This window comes from Rhipicephalus microplus, chromosome 2, assembly GCF_043290135.1.
Source record: "Rhipicephalus microplus isolate Deutch F79 chromosome 2, USDA_Rmic, whole genome shotgun sequence".
NCBI classification, from domain to species: domain Eukaryota; kingdom Metazoa; phylum Arthropoda; class Arachnida; order Ixodida; family Ixodidae; genus Rhipicephalus; species Rhipicephalus microplus.
The window spans coordinates 156377577-156398007 of NC_134701.1; the positions used below are offsets into that span (position 1 = coordinate 156377577).

The 20431-nt window shown below is 45.9% G+C and overlaps 1 long non-coding RNA gene across 2 annotated transcripts in view; it reads left to right on the forward strand.

Annotated features, from left to right (window-relative positions):
* Positions 1-20000, forward strand: part of LOC142786481 (uncharacterized) — an 85761-nt gene extending 65761 nt beyond the window's left edge. For both annotated transcript variants that reach the window (XR_012889068.1, XR_012889067.1), the window contains 2 exons: positions 1373-1449; positions 19897-20000. This is a non-coding gene — a long non-coding RNA (uncharacterized LOC142786481). The remainder of the gene's footprint in view (positions 1-1372; positions 1450-19896) is intronic.
* Positions 20001-20431: the final 431 nt, after the last annotated feature.

Below are 20431 nucleotides of genomic sequence, written 5' to 3' on the forward strand. Positions count from 1 at the left end.
GCTTAACTGGGTTTACCTGAGCCTAGATCGAAACAGCCGATCATCGATAAATCTGTGTATTTTTCTAGAAGATAACTTCATTTTGTTGTGTAATTATACGTGTTTTGGTCACGTGGTCATTGTTCGTCACGTGGTCATTGCTGTCAATGCGCAGGCGCATTGCTTCAGGTGGGAAGTTTACATGATTTTAATGAATCAGTTGGGAGTGTGCTTTCATCCCATCTCCTACTATTCTAATGACGCACCTAGTGCAATAAGACCTCTTTCTCTCCTCTTCCTTTTTTCTGTTTCTTCTCTCCACCCGAAATATAGTGAGCTGGAGTTGTGCCCTCTCAGATGGCGATTGCCAGCTTGCTCTCTCCCTCTTTCCTCTGTGTCCTTATGTATCCGTGTATGCAAATCAAACAAATAGTAAGTAATTCTAGTGTCTAGTCCCTAGCATAGTTTAAACGTGGTACTAGTGAATGCCCCAGTGAGATGCCGATGAGAGTAAACTGCTAACATTCGCGCCATTCTGCCTTCAATAAACAGTGAGCGCAGGAACATATAAGTATGAGCACAATAAAAAGACATTCACAAACAGGGTTTCAATGACTTTATTCAGTTTTAAGAATTTAAAACTTCAGTAAATTCACTGTTTATACTACTCCGCACTTCTCAACGACAAGTATATGCCTCGGTGACGTGAACACCTCGAAGGTACAAACGGCAACTAGAATATTTGTAAACAATTTTCTTCCAGTGTAGATATTTTGTATAATAGTCAATGGCTGGTACAAGACTAACGAGAAAAAAACACCAAACAAAAGAAATGGCGAATTCGTGCGGACACGGCATGGTGATCAGTCTAGTGCGTCTCTCATAATCATATGGTGGTTTTAGGGCGTTAAACCCCACATATTATTATTATTATTATTATTGATCAGTCGAGTACTGTCTCCCGAATGTCCTTTTGAACTACAAGCTAGACGGACTAATAATGTAAAAGTATATAAAACTGAACAAATTGATACGAAACCATCATTGAGAATCTCCTCCGTGCACACACATCAGATAATTTGTAATTTTCTGTCGTTATTGTTCCATGAGTACGTGCAAAAAAAATTCTCGTAATCAATTGACAGTGCATCAATGCACCGTCGACATTGAAGCTTTAGCCTTGTGAAGAACTTGAATGTGTTAGCGATTGTTCTGCAAAGAACGCGATGCCTTGTTAGCGGCATCGTTTAGGGCTTCGTAAGCATCGCAGCTTGGCGAATGGAGCCCAGTATTGCCATGGCTGCTGATTTATCAGTAGACTTACTGATATTTAAATTTTCTTCTGATCGAATCATAAGGTGTCTGAATCTACTGATTTTCTGTGTTTTTACAGAAACGATAGCAAAAGCTGCTACTTTTTCGGCGTCGAGTTTGACTTGACTTGGTGCCGCATGTGGTGACGGAGAGAAAGTAAGTCATCAGCTCGTTCAAATCAGCCCTCTGCTACTTCTCTCTTTCTCTTGGCATGCAAAATTAACAGAACTTGCCCACGGGTGTGACATTCAGGCAGGTTTTTTTGAAAACGGCAGTTATTTTTGGCTCTACAGCACTGTTTTTGGAATGTAGGTGGGTGAATGCACGTAGATGCAGACAATTTCTATGCACAAAAGTCAATGAGAAAACCTCGCAACACAATGGGGACATTGGCTACGTGGCATGTACTTCCGAGGAAAATAGCGCGAAAATCGCAAACGAACACTCGGCAATAGATTAATTACAATGTATTTATTCTTGACCGTTAACGCCTCAAAAGCATGACATGATTAAGAGAGACACCGTAGCGGAAGTCTTCAGAATGTTCGGCCACCCGGGGTTATTAAGCGAGCATTAAATCGAACCACCAGCGGTATAAAACCCTCGTGTGGGTAGTGGGTGAACATGTGCAGAACCACCATGCCCCCGCTTATATTTGTGTTTTATCGTGTACTTCGAAGACCCTCTTCCTAGAAGAGGGTCTGTTAGGGTCTCTTATTGCTCGCAATGCACTTCCCATGAGCTGATCTTATCTCGGAACAAATTCTGTGCCCCCCTCTATTCGCAAATGATACGGCCAAGCTCCTATTCAACCCCCTTTAGTCAGAAGGTGGCTCAAGGTGTCATTTTTCGCACCTGAAAAACTAAAGCTTGAAGGTGATGAGTGTCATCGGGAACCTTTGTATAATTAATGAGTGTTGAATCGGTTGATTTGATTGATATGTGGGGTTTAACGTGTCAAAACCACCATATGATTATGAGAGACGCCGTAGTGGAGGGCTCCGGAAATTTCGACCACCTGGGGTTCTTTAACGTGCACCCAAATTTGGGCACACGGGCCTACAACATTTCCGCCTCCATCGGAAATGCAGCCGCCGCAGCCGGGATTCGAACCCGCGACCTGCGGGTCAGTAGCCGAGTATCTTAGCCACTAGACCACCGCGGCGGGGCAGTCTTGAATCGGGCTAGGTTGGCACGAAAAGGGAGAGTTGGGCATGTTGGCTTATGTTCATATTGGAAGAGCGCAGAGACGAACCACGAACGTAGACTGAACAACACGAGCACCGTAGCGCTTGTGTTGTTTATTTTAACTACGTGATTCGTCTATGCGCTGTTACATACAAATTTGACACTTTCGGGACACCTGTAATCTCTGAGTCATTGTTTTGACTGCTGCATGAAAGCCATGAAGCTATACTCAATGGTGGATTACTAGTATCAGCGCTGAAGTTTCGATGCGGAAACTAAGCGCAAACAAGATTTAAAATCTACTGATTTCTGCCTATGTTTGAACGAAAAATTGGCTACCATATATTTGTGTGTCGCAGCAACACAGATGCAGCCTTCATGCGCTTAGTTTTACTGTTGACACGTGCTGTCGAGTGCTGTCGCAATAATTAGGCCATAACATCACTCTATTGCTGACAAATAATAACGTTATACACTCCTTTTTTACCGCCAAATGTAGCACAACAATCTGTACCGTGCTATGTAATTATGATGTCGGATCAGCTCGCTGAAATGCGCCGTGGCATCATTTCGTTTTCCTCGCCGGACCAGCCATAAATTTGTGCCGTCATTTGTATTGGCATTTACGATTGTCTTGGCATGCGCGCGACAGTATCTCAAGCCTCAGTTGTGAGGTGCCGCCATTCATTGTTTCTCGTGCCCGCAGAGTATTTCCGGTTGGAACGCGAAATCCTAATAAAAATTGGCTAACCGAGCATGGTACTAACATTGATCTCCCCTAAGTTTCAAACAAGTTCGTGCAAACTTACACACATGCGAGCTCCAAGCATCGCCGTCGATTAGCAGCAATGATTAGGAAACAGCCGAATCATTTTGTCCCAGCATCTCGCCTCACGGTTCGTCTCCGCTCAGCGAGTGCCGTTCAGCGCCCTCCGAAGCGCCACCCCACGAGCACGCCCAACTTTCGTTCGGACTCCTTCTAACAATAGAAACCATCGTTACCGATGCACGTTACAGATATAAGCAAATCGCATCTCGCGTTTGCGGGAAGGTGCAAGGGAGCCTACGAACCAGGAAGTGAATTCAGGACCGCGGAATAATCGTCACGGCGTTCGCCTTCGGCTTCGACCGTGGACGCTCCCGCAAGCCAATAAGGCCCGTCAATCGACTATACGACAGCGTCGACGGAACTCTCGATCGTGCGTCCACCGAGTAGACCCCGGCGTGGTCACGCTTGAGTTGACCGTGGGAGCACGAGGCTCCGTGCTTTTTCGTGGAGCCACGCCGGCCGGACGCCAAATTGCCTCAAATGGGGGCTCCCGCGGCGACGTCCATTTGCGTCGTTCAAACAACGGTCTTCAAGCAGCAATTTGTGTCACGCACTCGCGGAGATGCGCAAAAAAAAAAAGAGATAAGAACAGACCCAGAAAAAAAAAAAAAAACGCGCGTGAGCGTTTTCGCTTCTGTGGGTAAGATGATTCTCCTAACCGCTTGAGTTTCTTTTCTTTTTTTTATCTTTCTCTATCGCACTCGTGATTCCTTTTCTCAGACAACGTGGTCGTTTTTGCGTGAACGAAGTGAGTGAAAGCCATCAAATCGACGAGTTCGCGGTACAGGGTCGCTGAACTTATCGCGCCATTAGCGTTGCGTGAACTTGCGGGAGGGCAGCGATGTCAGTTCTTTTTTTTTTTTTTTTCGAAAAGGTGCAATTATGAAGTGATGCAAGAGGCTCTTTGTTTGTTATTTGCTTCTATAGAATGGCGCTGCTGGGAAGCAGCGAGCACTTTCGGAGCCCGACGCTCGTGCGCTCCAGCCTGATGGTGTATTGAAAGAGATAGAGTGAGAGAGAGAAATCTCTTAATTGAAAAGCAGAATGATTAGTCATCACATACTCACTCTTTCACTATTCTGATGGAGATTAATAAAAATAAAAAGCATGCATCAAATTCAAGAGGATGGATGTACACAGTCTCAAGAGTTAATGTAAAATATATTTAAATAAGAACAGTTATGTGCGTGACACAGACTCGTGATTCAAGGATCAAAGTTTTATTTCGAAAACAATAGATTCGAAGGTATTTATTAAAAGGATAGTGATTTGTCATGTTTCGGTAATTCGGCCGAAAGCAGCATCTGCAGGGATAGTGTCCACGTTATGAAGGTTGAGTTATCCAAAGTGAAGCTTTCGAGATGTAACTATGGAATGCGTATTAGTGGCATTCAGATGACTAATAATGTCTCTTCTATAGAGTATGAATCTGTCGTGTAGGCACGTCATTATACCAAAGATATAAATATGCTTGATTCTAATTCGAAAAAAGTCCTCATATTCCTATGTAAGCGCCATAATGGTGATTTTTCTCACGTTATATGCTAGTGAATTACAGATGAAACATTGGCTCTCCAACGCACGTGTGACCGTCTTGTCCTGTTGCATAAGATAGCTCATGGGGAAACATTTATCCATGCCCCCATTGCTTTTACCATCCCTTCTTCTCGAATCACCAGGCCAAAAAAATCTCCTTTTAAGTCATCCATTCATTGCTTTAAGTTTTCCTTTATTTTCCCTCACACTATTGAGAGAGAGAGACAGGTTTATTTACAGAAGGGCAGAGAGGTCGGCCTTAGCGATAGCTTGCTCTAGCCTGCTACTCTACACTTGGGGAGGGAAAACGGGAGAAAAACACTAATGTATGACGACAGAGAAGTGAATATATAGAATTCTTTCTAGCTGAGAAGAATTTTATAGCCACGCATACAGTCCAGTTGCTTCCAAAAAGGTTATAACCGCTCTTATGACTGCTGGTGTCTGGCCAAGGGTACAACCCGGTCTCATCAGTTAAGGACCTACTGCGATATCGTTCAGTAGAAGAAATCAGTGTTTGCCGTTCACGTGTGTATGCTGAACGGTCACAAAATATGTGCTCAAGTGTTTCTGGCACATCACAGTGTTCACAATTAGGATCGGTGTCACTGCGACCGATGCTTTGTTCGTAACATCTGGTGTACGCCACACCAAGACGCATGCAACGAATTGTATTTGCGAGTTGCAGTTTCAATTTAGGGGGCATGCGGAACCTCAATTGCGTGTCCCATTTGTGAAGTCGCCGGTGTCGCAGTTCCAGTTTGGTCCAGTGCTGAAGTGTGTAGCTGCGCATCACGCAGCAAAGAAGAGCGTTCGTGTCAGCTCGTGAAAACGCAATGGGTACTTTAGGGGCACTGCTTAAGGCATTTTTAGCTTCAGCGTTTGCCTCTTCGTTTCCCACCACGCTGCAATGCGTGAGAATCCGCTGGAAAGGGATAAGATGGCCATTTGTTGAAGCAACCAGAATGAGTTCTGTGAATTCCTATTAATATTTGAAATGGTCTTCCGGGCTCCCTGCGTGAGCTGTCAAGTGATAAATTTGTTCAGCGGTTGCCAAATTTTTTCACTGATCAGCTGTCATTATTTTCTTCATTGTCTGTTTATTCAATGTATATACTCTCTTTTCATATTGTATATTTATTGTGTGTTCGTTCTAACTCCTGCAATATCTCGCTTTACAAGTATATGTAAACAAAAAAATAAAAATAGATGTCAAGTGGTCTTGGTTGAGCTCCTCTATGTTTTAGAGATGTTGTCGACAGTCGTCTGCATATAGCTGGACACTTGAGAAACATGTACTGACAGACTCCACGACGCCGCAGTCATTGCAACATTGAGTACAACAAAAAAGAATGGTAGAGAAGGAAAGGCAAGGAGGTCAACCAGACCAGGATACGCGCTTTTCTACCCTACACGTGGGAAATTGAAAGAATGAGATTAAGGGGACAGAAGGATAGCACATGACACAGCATGTGCACAAGGACGTAGTCTAGTCAGTAAGAGTCCGATATTCTGACGTGGAGCGCGACATCACTCTCAAAGCCGCTCGAACATGTCCGTCTTCCTCAAAAACTTCAGCACCATTTAAGGACTTCAGATGTGCACCTGCCGCACTGGTCTAATGCTTAAGGTTCTCCACTCTTGACCCGAATGTCGGAGGCTCGTATCCTCGGCAAAATGCTCGTAGCTGGTGTGCGTAGATTTAGGTGCCCGTTAAAAAGCATCATGTGGTCGAAATTCCAGAGCCCTTCACAACGGCGTCTGGCAAATAATATGGTGGTTCTGGGACATAAAACCCCTGCAATTATCATTTAAAACGTGCAGCAGTGGTATTGCACCTAATAACGCGAGGTAGGGTAATCACAAACCTGCCTCTTTGTTTTTTATTACTTTCATTTGTTTTTATAATGCTGGCCAGACGAAAACCAGGTAATGAGACTCATAAGCAAGAACGTTCGGAGAGTTAACCTGCTGCGCCTCAGTCAGTTTTACTTTGCAGCGAAAAGGGAAGGGATCTCAAATGGGCACAATGTCCTCGATCATTTACTGATTTGAGCATTGGCAGCTGCATAGCTGCCGCGGCCGCTGCTAGATGCCGCCACGTGCCCGGGTGCCCACTAGCAATCACACAGGAAGTGATGCATAAAAAATAGAAATACAAAAAAGACAAGAAAAGGCTGAAGGTCATGACGCTCGCTGGCGGAGAAACGTCTTTTCTAGAAAGCTTTTCATCTCACCTCCGCGTAGCCTTCAGCGCGCTACATGGCAGTGCGCTACAAGGAAAGCTCTTAAAGGGGCCCTACAACACTTTTTCTGCATGGTCAGAAAACTCTGCCGATTTGTAGTAGAGCCTACCGACAACATGCGAGTCAAATATTATAGCGCAGCACGTGGCCTAGAACTCACACTAAGTTATCAATGTCAGCTAAAAATTGTTTTCTCTTCTCTCGACAAATCACGCAATATACACCCATAGCAAGCACGTCTATCAGACCATGGCTGATTTGAACATGGCGCGCTCGCTCGATACACAGATCGCCGCGGGAGGCCGCCACTTGTCGACGCGTGCACGTGCGATCACACTGAAAAAGACGCGCGTTCGAAAAAAAATTGTTCAAGGTCACGGGACACGTTTGACGTTTTTCTGTGGCCCTGCCATCACTCCATGCTTAGCTTCCAGCACTTATGTCGGGACTAGAGAAGAGAGATTGCGATTGCAGCGTGTGACAAATTTTCGTAACTCTGGTCGTACTGGACGGATTCTTAAAACGTTTGCGGCGTTGAATTCGTGGGGCGATACGCTCTTCCAGTCGATTCATTCCATGGTAACTTGAAAAAGTGTTTCAGGGCCCCTTTAAAGGGGATGGACACGAAATTTTCACTTCAAGTTTTTTTGCGCCGAATGACAGGCTAAGCCCCCGAGAGCATAGGATACTTGAGTGCGTCCCGAAAAATTCCTTACAGCAGGCTTTCCAAACCTAGCCTTGGTTCATAGTTTACCCTGACGTCAGATGGATGGATGGATGGATGGATGGATGGATGGATGGATGGATGGATGGATGGATGGATGGATGGATGGATGGGTGGATATGGCTATACCCTTTAGATCGGTCGGTGGCTAGCGCCACCAAGCCGTAATACTTAATGAACTAAAAACTAGATTAATTTTTTTCCTAAAATAGTGAAGTTGAGGATTCGTACTTTGCAGTGAAGGGTTTAATTTTCACTCGTGCCTTGACTTTAGCCACCAATCAGATAAACTCCTTCTAGTTAATTCTACCCGCTTAAAGTCTATTTTGCCCTCACTGTACCTAAACCCCAGTGCTTTGAAAAACTCTGCGCCGTCATCCTGAACTATAGGGTAAAGCCCTTTACAGAACATTATAAAGTGTTCGGCAATTTCTTCTTCCTCTCTACACGCACTGCATACCGTGTCTACCCCTTCGTATTTGGCCCGATATGTCTTGGTTCGCAATACTACCGTCCTGGCCTCAAACAGTAGAGAACTACCCCGAGTATTATCATAGACCCTTTCCTTGGCAATTTCCTGCTTAAAAGTTTGATAGATCTCTAGCGCGGACTTCTTAATAATGCCGATTCTCCACATATCGGTCTCAGCTTCCTTCACCTTCTTCTTATCCGATAATTCTGTTTGGTTTGGCCCCCTGCTGTTTTCCAAGAATTTACCAGTCAAATTTCTGGTTTGCTTCCGCCATTTTGTATCGACATTCTTCATGTACAAGTAACTGAATACCTTCCTAGCCCAACGCTCCTCCACCATTTCTCTCAATCGCTTCTCAAATTTTATCTTGCTGCTAGCTTCCCTGCCCTAAAATGATGTCCATCCCATATCACCTTGTACTCCCTGATTTGGTGTATTCCCTTGAGTTCCTAAGGCAAGCCTACCTATTCCACGTTGCTTAATTTCTAATCTTGCTTGAACTTCTGATCTCATGCACAAGACCACATTGCCGAACGTCAGACCAGGAACCATGACCCCTTTCCATAATCCTCTCACAACATCATACCTATTGTAATTCCACAGTACCCTGTTTTTTATTATATACCGCTGCATTCCTGTTACTTTTAGTCGACATGTATATTTCGTGTTCCCTTAGGTACTAGGCCCCATTGCTTATCCATACGCCCAGATATTTGTATTTATCTGTTATCTCTAGCGTGACCTCCTGTATTCTAAGCTCACTACCTTCATTGTCATTAAAAATCATGGCTGCTGATTTTTCCTTACTGAATCTGAAATCTAACCTATCTCCCTCATTACCGCAGATGACAACCAATCTCTGAAATCTTCCTTGTTGTCGGCCATTAGCACTATATCATCTGCGTACATCAATGCTGGTAGCGCCTGTTTAATGAGTTTTTCTTGTTTGACGAAGGAGAGGTTGAAGCCCAGTCCACTTCCCTCTAATTTCACCTCTAATCCTTGCAGGTACATCATGAATAATAAGGGTGACAGGGGACACCCCTGCCTAAGCCCCCGCTTTAACTCTGCAGGCTTGGATACCTGTTTTTCCCACTTTATAATTACCTTGTTACCTTTATAGATATTCTTTAAAAGATTAGTGACTACATCCTCCACGCCTAGTGTGTTCAGTATTCCCCACAATTGCTCTTGAACCACGCTATCGTACGCTCCCTTGATATCCAAAAAATATAGCCACAGGGGCCTGTGTTCCTTTTCTGATATTTCGATGCACTGCGTCAGTGAGATAACAGATTGTCTTCCAACCTCCTGTGTTTCCGAAACCCATTCTGCAGTTCCCCCAGCACCCCCTCATCCTCCATCCACGCCTGCAGTCTTTCCTTTATAATCTGCGTCGCCAGCCTGTAGACCACTGATGTCACTGTTATAGGATGGTAGTTGTTTATGTCGGCTTTGTCCCCCTTTCCTTTATAGATCATGCTCATCCTGCTAAGTTTCCATCCATCGGGAACTTCTCCATCGATTATTATTTCGCTCACTGCCGCTCTCAAAGCCTGCTTAGAATTCGGACCTAACGTCTTTATCAGCATGATTGGAATGCCATCTGGGCCTGTTTATGTACTACTAGGAACCCTTTTCTCAGCCCTTTCCCACTCTCCTTGTGAAAATGGAGCCATTGCGCCACTTGATTCATCCTTGGCTACTGTGGTGCAAAAAGCACTTCTTTGTTGAAATTTTTCTGTCAGCGTTGTTCTTATATATTCAATAGATACGTCCCCTTCTAGCCTAGCACCTTGAGCTGTAGTTATAAACCTCTGCTCTAGGCTCGTCTCCTTTCTTAGGGAACTTATATGGTTCCTAAATTTCGCAGCTGCTTTTCTATCTTTTTTATGTACTTCTGCCAGCTACTGAGCTCCCTTTCTTTTGATCTTTTCATTGATAAGAAGGGATGCATCCCTTCAACAGCTTAAAAAGATGTCCCATTTTCTTTCAACATCATCTGTCGGTTCACCCAGCTGCTTAGCATGTCTGCATTCCCTAAAGGCTTCCTGACGTTTTGCTATGGCTGTCTTAACTTCCTCATCCCACCAACTTTCGGGTTTGTTTCTTCTTTTCCGGGGTGACTTGTCACGCGTCTTAGCAAGCTCTAGCTCAAAGATTCTAATTAGATTCGTGTATGTCCACACTGTCTTATTATCCTCCGTGATTACTTTCTCAATTTGTTTAGTGGCTATTTCAATTTGTCTTTCTGAATAAAAATTTTCCTGTAGTTGCTCATCTTGTCTCCTTCCCACTTTCACTGCTCTTCCAAAAATTAGCTTGATACGTTTGTGATCACTACCCAGACTTCTGGAGCCACCTTCATCTATGTGCATCCCCCTGAGCTTATCATACATCCTTTGTGACATCAGTGCGTAATCTATCATCGACTGCAGCCTTCCTACCTCCCATGTTATTTGCCCTTCACACTTCTCGGTACTGTTGCAAATGATCAAATCAAGCCTTTCACACATATCCATGATTATTTTGCCTGTCGGGTCGGTATACCCACCTATATCTTCTATGTGTGCATTCATATCTCCTAGTATAATTATCTCGCACTCTCCTCCTAATACCTGAATGTCCTGGTATGAGCAGCGCCACGAGGCGCGGTAGTATGTGCCCGCGAAAGTTTTCGTAACGGATCCTCGCTCGCGCGTGGCTTCATCGAACGATTCCTGTGCGTGTATATCTTCTATTCGCGTGCACGTTTGCTATTCTAGACTCCGCTTACTCGCTTCACAGGCCCGCTGGATGACGGTGACCGCACGGCGCAAGCAGGCGGTCAGAAGGTGACGCTCAAGCTCCCATTTTTTGTCTGTGTGCGCTTTGGTGCTTGATGTCATCAGAACTGGACGTGAAGTCACTACAACTATTACTGTAGCCTGAAGTCGAGTAAGTGTCGATGTCGGTAAGTGCACTGCAAAAAAATTTAGTTTAATATCAAAATAAAATGTTATATCAGCGTTTGCCGAGCGTCACACATGCTCAGAGCCGTCTCTTTATACAGAAGATTCGTATGGCAGAGTAAACTGGTCTTCCAAAAAAAGGTGTGAGTACCCATTTAAGTGTGCCGTTAGTCCCTGTAACTCCCCTCGTACATTCTAAAATTCTCTGTGGCAGTCGGTTCGTGAAGTATTAAACTCTAGTAATGACTCCATTTGATGATTACGTGGAAAAGTGTTAAGGCACTTTTTTAACGAGTGTGGCTTTCGTCGAAGAACAACATGACATGCAATAACACCGCTGTACTTAGGCTATATCTATAGGCTCGCATTAAATAGATTTAGTTGGTCAGTCTTACTGCTGATTCCCCATCTACGGTGCGCTTCCTACCTGCATCACTATTATGTCACGTAAGACTCTCTAGTTACGTTATTCTTCCTTTCGTGTGTTTATGAAAGCGTATACAGCTTAAGAGCACCATTCAAATGAAGAGTACGCGGCATTCAGGATATAGCGTGTTATTCGCACTTCTTTCGTTGTGTGCACCACCGGCTTTTTTGCAACCAATTGGTCTTACTGGAAGCAGGGCACGTTGCATTCAACCCTCGTTATCTGTGACCCGGTCGTTTAAATGCTTACTTGACTCGAACAATCTCGCATGTGCCATTTCACTCGCGACATCTCTCGTGTGCTTATAGTCTACAGGTGTCGTCAATACCCATTCAAAGTCAAGGTTCCCCGTCACTGGTCTGATCCGCCGACATAATATAAAACCGGTTAAGTGTCAAGTGCTCCCATGAAAAGACACCGAAGTACGTAAGAGGTAAAGGTCAGTGACCTTTCTTTCCGGCTCCTTTGGGCTTCATGAACGCAAGCGCTCGAGGAGTACACGTTTACGTGGGCATCGGATTGCACGAAGGGCACTTTCGTTGTCTAACAGCAGTGCGCTGAAGAATACAAACACCACGGGCCTGGAAAAGAAAAATAGACAAATAAAAGCAAATTTTGTCCGTAATAACGGCAGCCAACCTGAAATGAAGATGCGACTGCACGGAATGTTGACAACGGTAAGTCAAACTTTCATGTATTATTCACAGGCGTAGACGTAAATCTACTTTTGTTCTATGCGTCGTCACATTATCGCGAAATCTCCCTCGCGTTTGCATATTACCGCGAAAGCTGTTATAAGGTGAGAACAGCATTTAATTGATTGATATATTGGGTTCAACGTCCCAAAACCACCATATGATGATGAGAGATGCCGTAGTGGAGGGCTCCGGAAATTTCGACCACCTGGGGTTCTTTAACGTGCACCAAATCTGAGCACATGGGCCTACAATATTTCCGCCTCCATTGGAAATGCAGCCACCGCAGCCGTGATTCAATCCCGCGACCTGCGGGTCAGCAGCCCAGTACCTTAGCCACTAGACCACCGCGGCGGGTCGTGAGAACAGCATTGGACTAACGCGATATCTTAAAATAGCTCGTTTTACCTAAATTCCTGTATCGGTGTCCGCGTTGTTGGTTGGGAGTGAAAAATCGGCGTTTTTCGTGAGTAAACACTTGAGAGAGATGCAAATAAAGAAATAAAAAAAAGTTTCGGGCAAGCGACCGTGAAACACGTGATATTTTTAGATTTTTTTTTTGGTCATTGGCAAGATGATTTTTTTCGGTCACAACCAACGGTGCTGACGCCGACACCAAAATTTCTGTCGAACAGCCGCATTCACCAACTGCATTGCTGCTGCATGCGAAAGCTGCAATACGACGACAATGAGCTGTAACCCACTAACGCGACCTAATGTCAAAGAACATAACTGCATCCAGAGGGTGGATCCCCGATTCTAGCGCGGCCAGCGTTTTTCGCTAGTGCCGGTACGCTTTAACCACGGCCTCCGAGACTCAGCGTCGGTGCGCAATTTCGTATGCCATCCTTTACCTCCGTTGGTCCAGAATCATTCTCCAGCGGCGCCCATAAGTGTCATTCCACATTACTTTTCTTCGCCACGTACAGATTGCGCCACCACCTCACCCGGCCAACAGAGCGCACCATGCGAGAGATAATGTGTGAAAGATAAAAAGTGCGTTTGTGAAGTGCCGTGTATGTGCCTCAACAGTTTATCAGGTAAAGCACCAGGTGTTAGGTTCGATTTTGGCGGAGCAAGTTTTTATGAGCGCAGGTTCTGAAGCCAGCACTCCGCCATCGCCGTCGCCACCGGGCTGAGCTCCCAGAGCTGGAGAAGCGTCCATAACAAAGCAACAGGCGCGTGCTCCTGGCGAGCGCAGGCGCAACCGCATATGGCGTGCTGCACCGCGCACTCCGTCATTCAGTCGTTGTCACCACCAAGCGCAGCAGACGCCCCACTCTACCACCTTCATGAAAGAAAGCAGTGAGATCAGGCGCATTTTCCCTTGAGTCCCATTTCTTAGGAGCTTCACTCATCCGCTCAATTCGTACACGGTACAACTGGTATTCTTTTTTACAGTTCTTTCTCATTCGGTGGCGTCCATTTTATCGACGTCAAATCCACGACGGAGATATGTCACTAAAGTCTTGGTTGACCCCGGCATAAAACACTGTCATGTTAAAAATGCGGAGCTCACTCAGATGGACTCAGCGAATTAATTTAGTGCTTAGGCTCAGAGTCAGCTAAACTTTCCTCAACCGGATAAGTCCGACTCGGCTCACTCAAAGTCTTCTCAGACGATTTAAATCAGACTCAAGCTCTTCTAGATATTACTCACGCTGACTCACTGAAACTCAGATTCACGGCTTCATCTGAGTTAGTCTGAGTGAGTCGACTGATGAACGAGTTTGCCAACCTATGCCTCCAAGACAAAGTAGATCTAATGCAATACTTGCCATTTCTTGCGGAATTTGGATGAAAGCAATTTCTATCATGCATTTACAAACTTCGAATCGTTGGTTTGAAGTTTTTATATGGAGCTTATTGCCCCGCCGCGGTGTTCTAGTGGCTAAGATACTCAGCTGCTGACCCGCAGGTCACGGAATCGAATCCCTGCAGTGGCGGCTGCATTTTCGATGGAGGCAAAAAAGCTGTAAGCGCGTGTACTCGGATTTGGGTGCACGTTAAAGAACACCAGGTGATCGAAGTTTCCGCAGCCCTCCACTACGGCGTCTCTTGTAATCATGTGGTGGTTTTGGGACGTTAAACCCCACATATCAAATGAAGCTTATTCTGGCGGTACAGCCACTACTTCTAACGGCCGTTGCCCACATCTACGGCCGGCGAGTTAAACGTGCAATACCTTGACTTCTCCACGTCGTTGTTTTAGGGGCGAGGCTCGTTAAGGCATGGGTCGGTGGTCATCTGTATGTATGCATGTATGTGGTAACCACCTCACAGCATATCCACGGAGTGAATGATGATGAGTGGGGTGAAGCTTAAGAAGGTTTTATCAGCAATCCGTCAATCATCCACTGGCCACGTCCGTCCGTCGTCTGTCGGTCCGTATGGCAGAGTAAACTGCTTCCGTCCATCCACCCATCCATGCATCCGTCCACCCATCCACCCATGTATCCATCCGTCCGGCCTTGCCGGACGGATGGATACATGGGTGGATGGGTGGACGGATGCATGGACGGATGGAATCAAGAACGAACGGATGGACGGAAGCGTGGACGGACTGACAGACGCTTCGCCCTACTCATCATCCTTCACTCCATGGATAGACTGGGATTTTTTTTCGCTCATCTCTCCTCAAGGCAGAGACAGCGGGACGAAAAATTATTTATTCTTTCGTTCTTTTTTGCTAAACGGCATTTTCCCTTGGTCGAGATCACCGCGCAAGACCAACCTTGACTGGTTATGACCTTGACTTGTTCTTACCGCCGTGCGCCATCGCTCCAACCCAAGAGCCTTACAGCGGACAAATTAAAATGCGCAACACGCACGCGGTCACCAGACCAGCACGTCACCCTCACGATACCCGCACGTGATTTAAAACCTCCGTCCGCTAAGCCAAGCTCCGCTGCAGCGACCGGCTCTAACGGAAAGTCGCCCATACACGTAACAAATGAGCGCAAACATTGACGCATAGAAGAAAAAAACAGTATGACTTGGAAGGAAGGTGAGAAGAGCAGCCGGCCAAAACAACCGCACTTCAAGATTACCACTATCTCTTCCCTCCTCCCGTTTGTCTAGCTTATTTTCTTTTCATTTTTCCTTCTTTCTCTTCCCCTTCACTCTCTCGCTCATCGTATTAAAATTCGAGCCAGTGGGTGCCTGGTGAACGTACATAGAAACCCTTAAGAATTGGGTCATAGCTGAGAGCTGGCCCTGGCAGACGTAAAAGGAAAACGGAAATGAGTCATAGAGTAGCCTGTCATACGCCGCGCGGACACAGGTGAACATGCGCGTACATTCATTGACGTTGCCCTGGTTGTGTTGTGTAACTATAGTTCGACTGATCACGTACCGGCAAATGTTACGTCTCCGTCGATTACGCTATCAACGGTGTAAGAGACGGTGGCGGCGTCGTTTCGTCACTGAGATGCGTGCTTCGATCATCACCACTCATGACCACCTGGGCGCCAGCTCATCGCGGCATTCATGGCAACGAGATCACCAGCCAATAAGGGCGCACCGAGCCAACGCTCGGAAAGCCTATTCTGAGAACATGCATCCTCTAGTCCAGGGGTCTCCATCTCATCTAAGCTAACTTGCTGCAGTTACAAAATATACTCCCGTGAGGGCCTAGACAATGAAAAACATTAGCAGTGGCTTAGCTCGGCTATGCCACGAAACACGTAGCGCCAGCTACAGGCCGATTGATTATTGATGGATGGATGGATGGATGGATGGATGGATGGATGGATGGATGGATGGATGGATGGATGGATGGATGGATGGATGGATGGATGGATGGACGAACGGACAAATGGACAGACAGACAGACAGACAGACAGACAGACAGACAGACAGACAGACAGACAGACAGACAGACAGACAGACAGACAGACGGACGGACGGACGGATGGACGGACGGACGGATGGATGGATGGATGGATGGATGGATGGATGGATGGATGGATGGATGGATGGATGGATGGATGGATGGATGGATGGATGGATGGATGGATGGATGGATGGATGGACGAGATGTCACAGGGGCGTGACGTCGCCGAAGGGAGCAAACTGGATGTTCATATCAAACTGTTTATTTGGCCGAACTGGTGGCCGGTAAAAGAAAAGTCAGATTACATTAAAACACTGACACTGATAGTAGCAAACAGAGCATCAGCCGTCGATCCACAGATGGATGGACGAATGGACGGACGGACGAGCGAGGGAGCTCACGCGAGTCGAGCGCCAGCCAGCCCACCAGTGACACATCACACTAGGAGCTTTCATGGGCCTTGCCCGGAATGCTATCAATGCGCTGCTGTCTGACGTCACTGCTCCTCGGGCATGCGCTGCATGGCTCTTGATGAGCCACGCGAAACTGCTCGACTTCTGCCAGTGTAGCTTACGCTCCCAAAGGACTAAGTGCGGGGTAGCCCGCAAACCCTTTACCTTGCACACAGATTGCTACAAAGAAAGCTGATGGAGCCCCTCTATTCCTTACAGGTCAACACACTCTTACACCCAGCAAGAAATCGCCCGATAGCCTCTGCATAATTCTCTACGCCGTGCCGATTCTACATGAAAAACCGTATCTTTTCGCCATACAGTAGGATGCTGTGGAAAATCCCCTTTTATACCGCCCAAACGCCTAACACACTTAACAAGAGCTTTGGGAAAGAGCCTTAGACAGTTCCGACCTCGACGGGAAAAAAAAAAACTGGCTCTCCACGCGGTATACGGTATCCATCATCCTTCGGCGTCCTTCGCGCGGCATAAGTAGAGTCACCTGCTTCAAAGCTAGCGTCGAGAGATGCGCTCTCTTGCGAATTCCTGGCGCTTGACAGTTTGACATCTATCTGTGTATCCATCTATATATATCTATCTATCTAGCTGCTTACGTCGGGGTGCTCTCGCGTTTACTCCCTAAGCTTGGCGTGAACCAAAATTAGTTTGGGAGGGTGGGATGGCTTGACAAATATGACGCGCTGGTCAAGATATGAATAATCTAACAACCCTGCCGCGTACGTCTTCAAACACTTTCCTCCAAACAGTGGCACATATCCTCTGGCAGGTATATGCTACTGATATGCGGGTACGTGCCACAGGTGATCCACACTTAGCATCTATGCAGGAACGACGAAAATATATATGGGGAGTTTTAACGCGTGAGCGTTGACCGGAGAGAATCCAAAGAAAAAATGTGAGGCTCCCAGCAGCAATTGAACCCTAGCATCCTGCGCGGTAATGAAGCATACTACCACACAGCCATGCCCGCTGTCGAATCTACTGTTCAAATAGACACTAATATTGGTGAAATATCAATGGAGCTTGCAGTCCTGGCTATCCAATTTTATAAAGATTACATATACACTCTTATGATACAGTTATCACGTCTTGTTAACGTCAGTTGCGGTTAGGTGCCATGCGCTGAAATTCATCCACGGAGCAGTGTCCAGGACTACCATCCTCATGAGCACGCGTGCTTCATACCAGCTTATCGCTTGAGATGTTGCTAATACTCATCTTCCTGTTGGCATCGTTGCGCAAGTGCAAACAACTGGTTAAATAAACATCTCGAACCTTTCGACACAAGTCTGCGTTGATGTGTTTAGCGTCGTTTCATGATGTGTCACTCAATAAACAAACAAACAGCACGATCATCTTCCCACCACACGCTTCACCCATCGTATATCCCCAAGGTAAGTGGTATCTGCCGAATTTTGTCTTTTATCCACCATTATTTTCATCCCTAGCGTCTGTGTAATGTTCAAAGCTCATTATCATAATGAATCGTACACTCAATACCGATGACGTATCGGAAAATGGCCTGTGGGACATCATAATCTTCATGCATGGTATGGACTGTGGTGTGCCAATAGGCGACTAAAATCTTCTGTCACTAGTGAGAGGCCCGCGTCTACAAAATGTACCACCGCAATGCGATTTCACCACCATTTGAATTACGCGCGCCTTTTACTTAAAGCGCCAGCGGCCTCTATGAGCAGCAAAATGATTTATTTAAAAAACACGAGGTGGCGGAACCAAGCAATGACTCTTACAAGCACGTACCGATTGTGATAAATGGTCCAAGTAGTGGGAGACAATAAAACACTTATTTGCGACTGAGCAGGAAATGTCGGTGAGTGGGTTCCTTGGCACGGACCGCTGTCCTCGCTCGTCCGTTTAAGGTATGCTGCTGCCACCTGTGAGGTTTTGTAACAACGTTTCTGCCAGCGTTTGAGGACATGTCCGCTAGTCTTCGCTCAAGTCGCCGCGCCAAATTCGAGTTTTCTTATTCAGTTCGTGATAGCAGTTACAAGCAACATCGAGCAGATGCAGAATAACATTTATTGAGAACAAGATCATGCCTAAAATAATTTACCGCGTTTGTGCAATCGAAGGCAAACCACGTTTTATGCAATTGTTTTTTTTTTTTTTTCACAGGGTCTCTGTGCGCCATTGGTGCCTTCGTTGCATTATTGTGGCCAATATCCCCCCTTTTATATCTTAACGTTATGACTCCAGAAGTACCAACGTTGCTTTTATAAATGTATTGCGATACATATAACCGTAGGCTGTATATACTACCTCAATGCGTGTATATTTTTTGCGACAAATAAAAAAAGATTGATTGATTGATTGATTGATTGATTGATTGATTGATTGATTGATTGATTGATCATAAGCATATAACAGCTTTAGCCATTTAAATGGAAGCTCGACCTCGCCCCGCCACGGTGGTCTAGTGGCTAAGGTACTCGGCTGCTGACCCACAGGTCACGGGATCAAGTCCCGGCTGTGGCGGCTCCATTTCCGATGGAGGCGGAAATGTAGGCCCGTGTAGTGAGATTTGGGTGCACGTTAAAGAACCCCAGGTGGTCGAAATTTTCGGAGCCCTCCTTTACGGCGTCTCTCATAATCATATGGTGATTTAGGGTCGTTAAACCCCACAAATCAATAAATCAAATCGAAGCTCGATCTCAATCTTGAAGCAACCCAGTGAATAGAATATCCCATTTGTAACATATGTAAGAACTGCTGGCTCAAAAAACTCATTGTGTTTAAGTTAGCGAAATTCGGCAGAACCCATGTACCTTGGGTATCGATACCATACGAAGCATGCTGCAGGTAAGTGAATATGTTTTATTTTTTATTGAGTGAGACGTTGTGAAGTAGCGCTAAATATATGTACAAATACACGCATGCCCATACGCTAAACAGCTACACATGTGTCATATTAGCACTTGTTTACAGTTGCGTAACGATGCCAACAGCAAGATGGACATTAGCAACACCGAGCTGATATGAAGCACCAGTGTTGAGGATGGTAGTCCTGGATACTGCAACATAAATCACTTTAACGCATGGCACCTAATCAGAATTAACGTTAACCCGGCATGAGGGCTGTATCATATAAGTACATATGTAATTTTCATAAAATTGGAAAATTACATAAGTATTTATATGATAAAAAACTAGGGAAGAAGTGTCTCTTTAGAAGAATGCTTGTTTCTGCGCTCTGTATTTTTTAGTGAAACCATCGGTTTTTCGAGGTGCCTCGCCTCCTCGTCTTGCGGTGATGGCCGTGGAGCATGCCAGAGGCCCGCCTGGTCAGAGGTACACACTCCCGTGAACCACAAGGAACAGAGCTGGCTCTCCCAGTGACACTGAAGACACCGATCTCTATTCTGTGTCTGAAGACGACACATCCGATGAGAGCTTTATACCTGTCCGGTGTACGAGGGCGAAGAGAAGGACGGTGAATACATCAGCACCAGCTCCTGCAAGTACAGCGACTGTACAGACAAGGCCTGCGCGCTGGCCGCACGTCATCATCTTCGTGCCGGAAGGTCCTTCAAGCAACCTACGACTTCTTAACAGGCAAGCCCTTTCCGTTGCCCTGGAATGTGTGGTGCCACATCAAATTAAGGACGTAAGAGTAAACCCAAGGAAGGATATTCTCGACATAGACGTGCACGATGTCAGTGCGCTAGGACGGCTGCAGCAAATGACTGAGCTAGACGGCATTAAAATGCGACCCTTTACCCCAATAGATGATAAATCAAT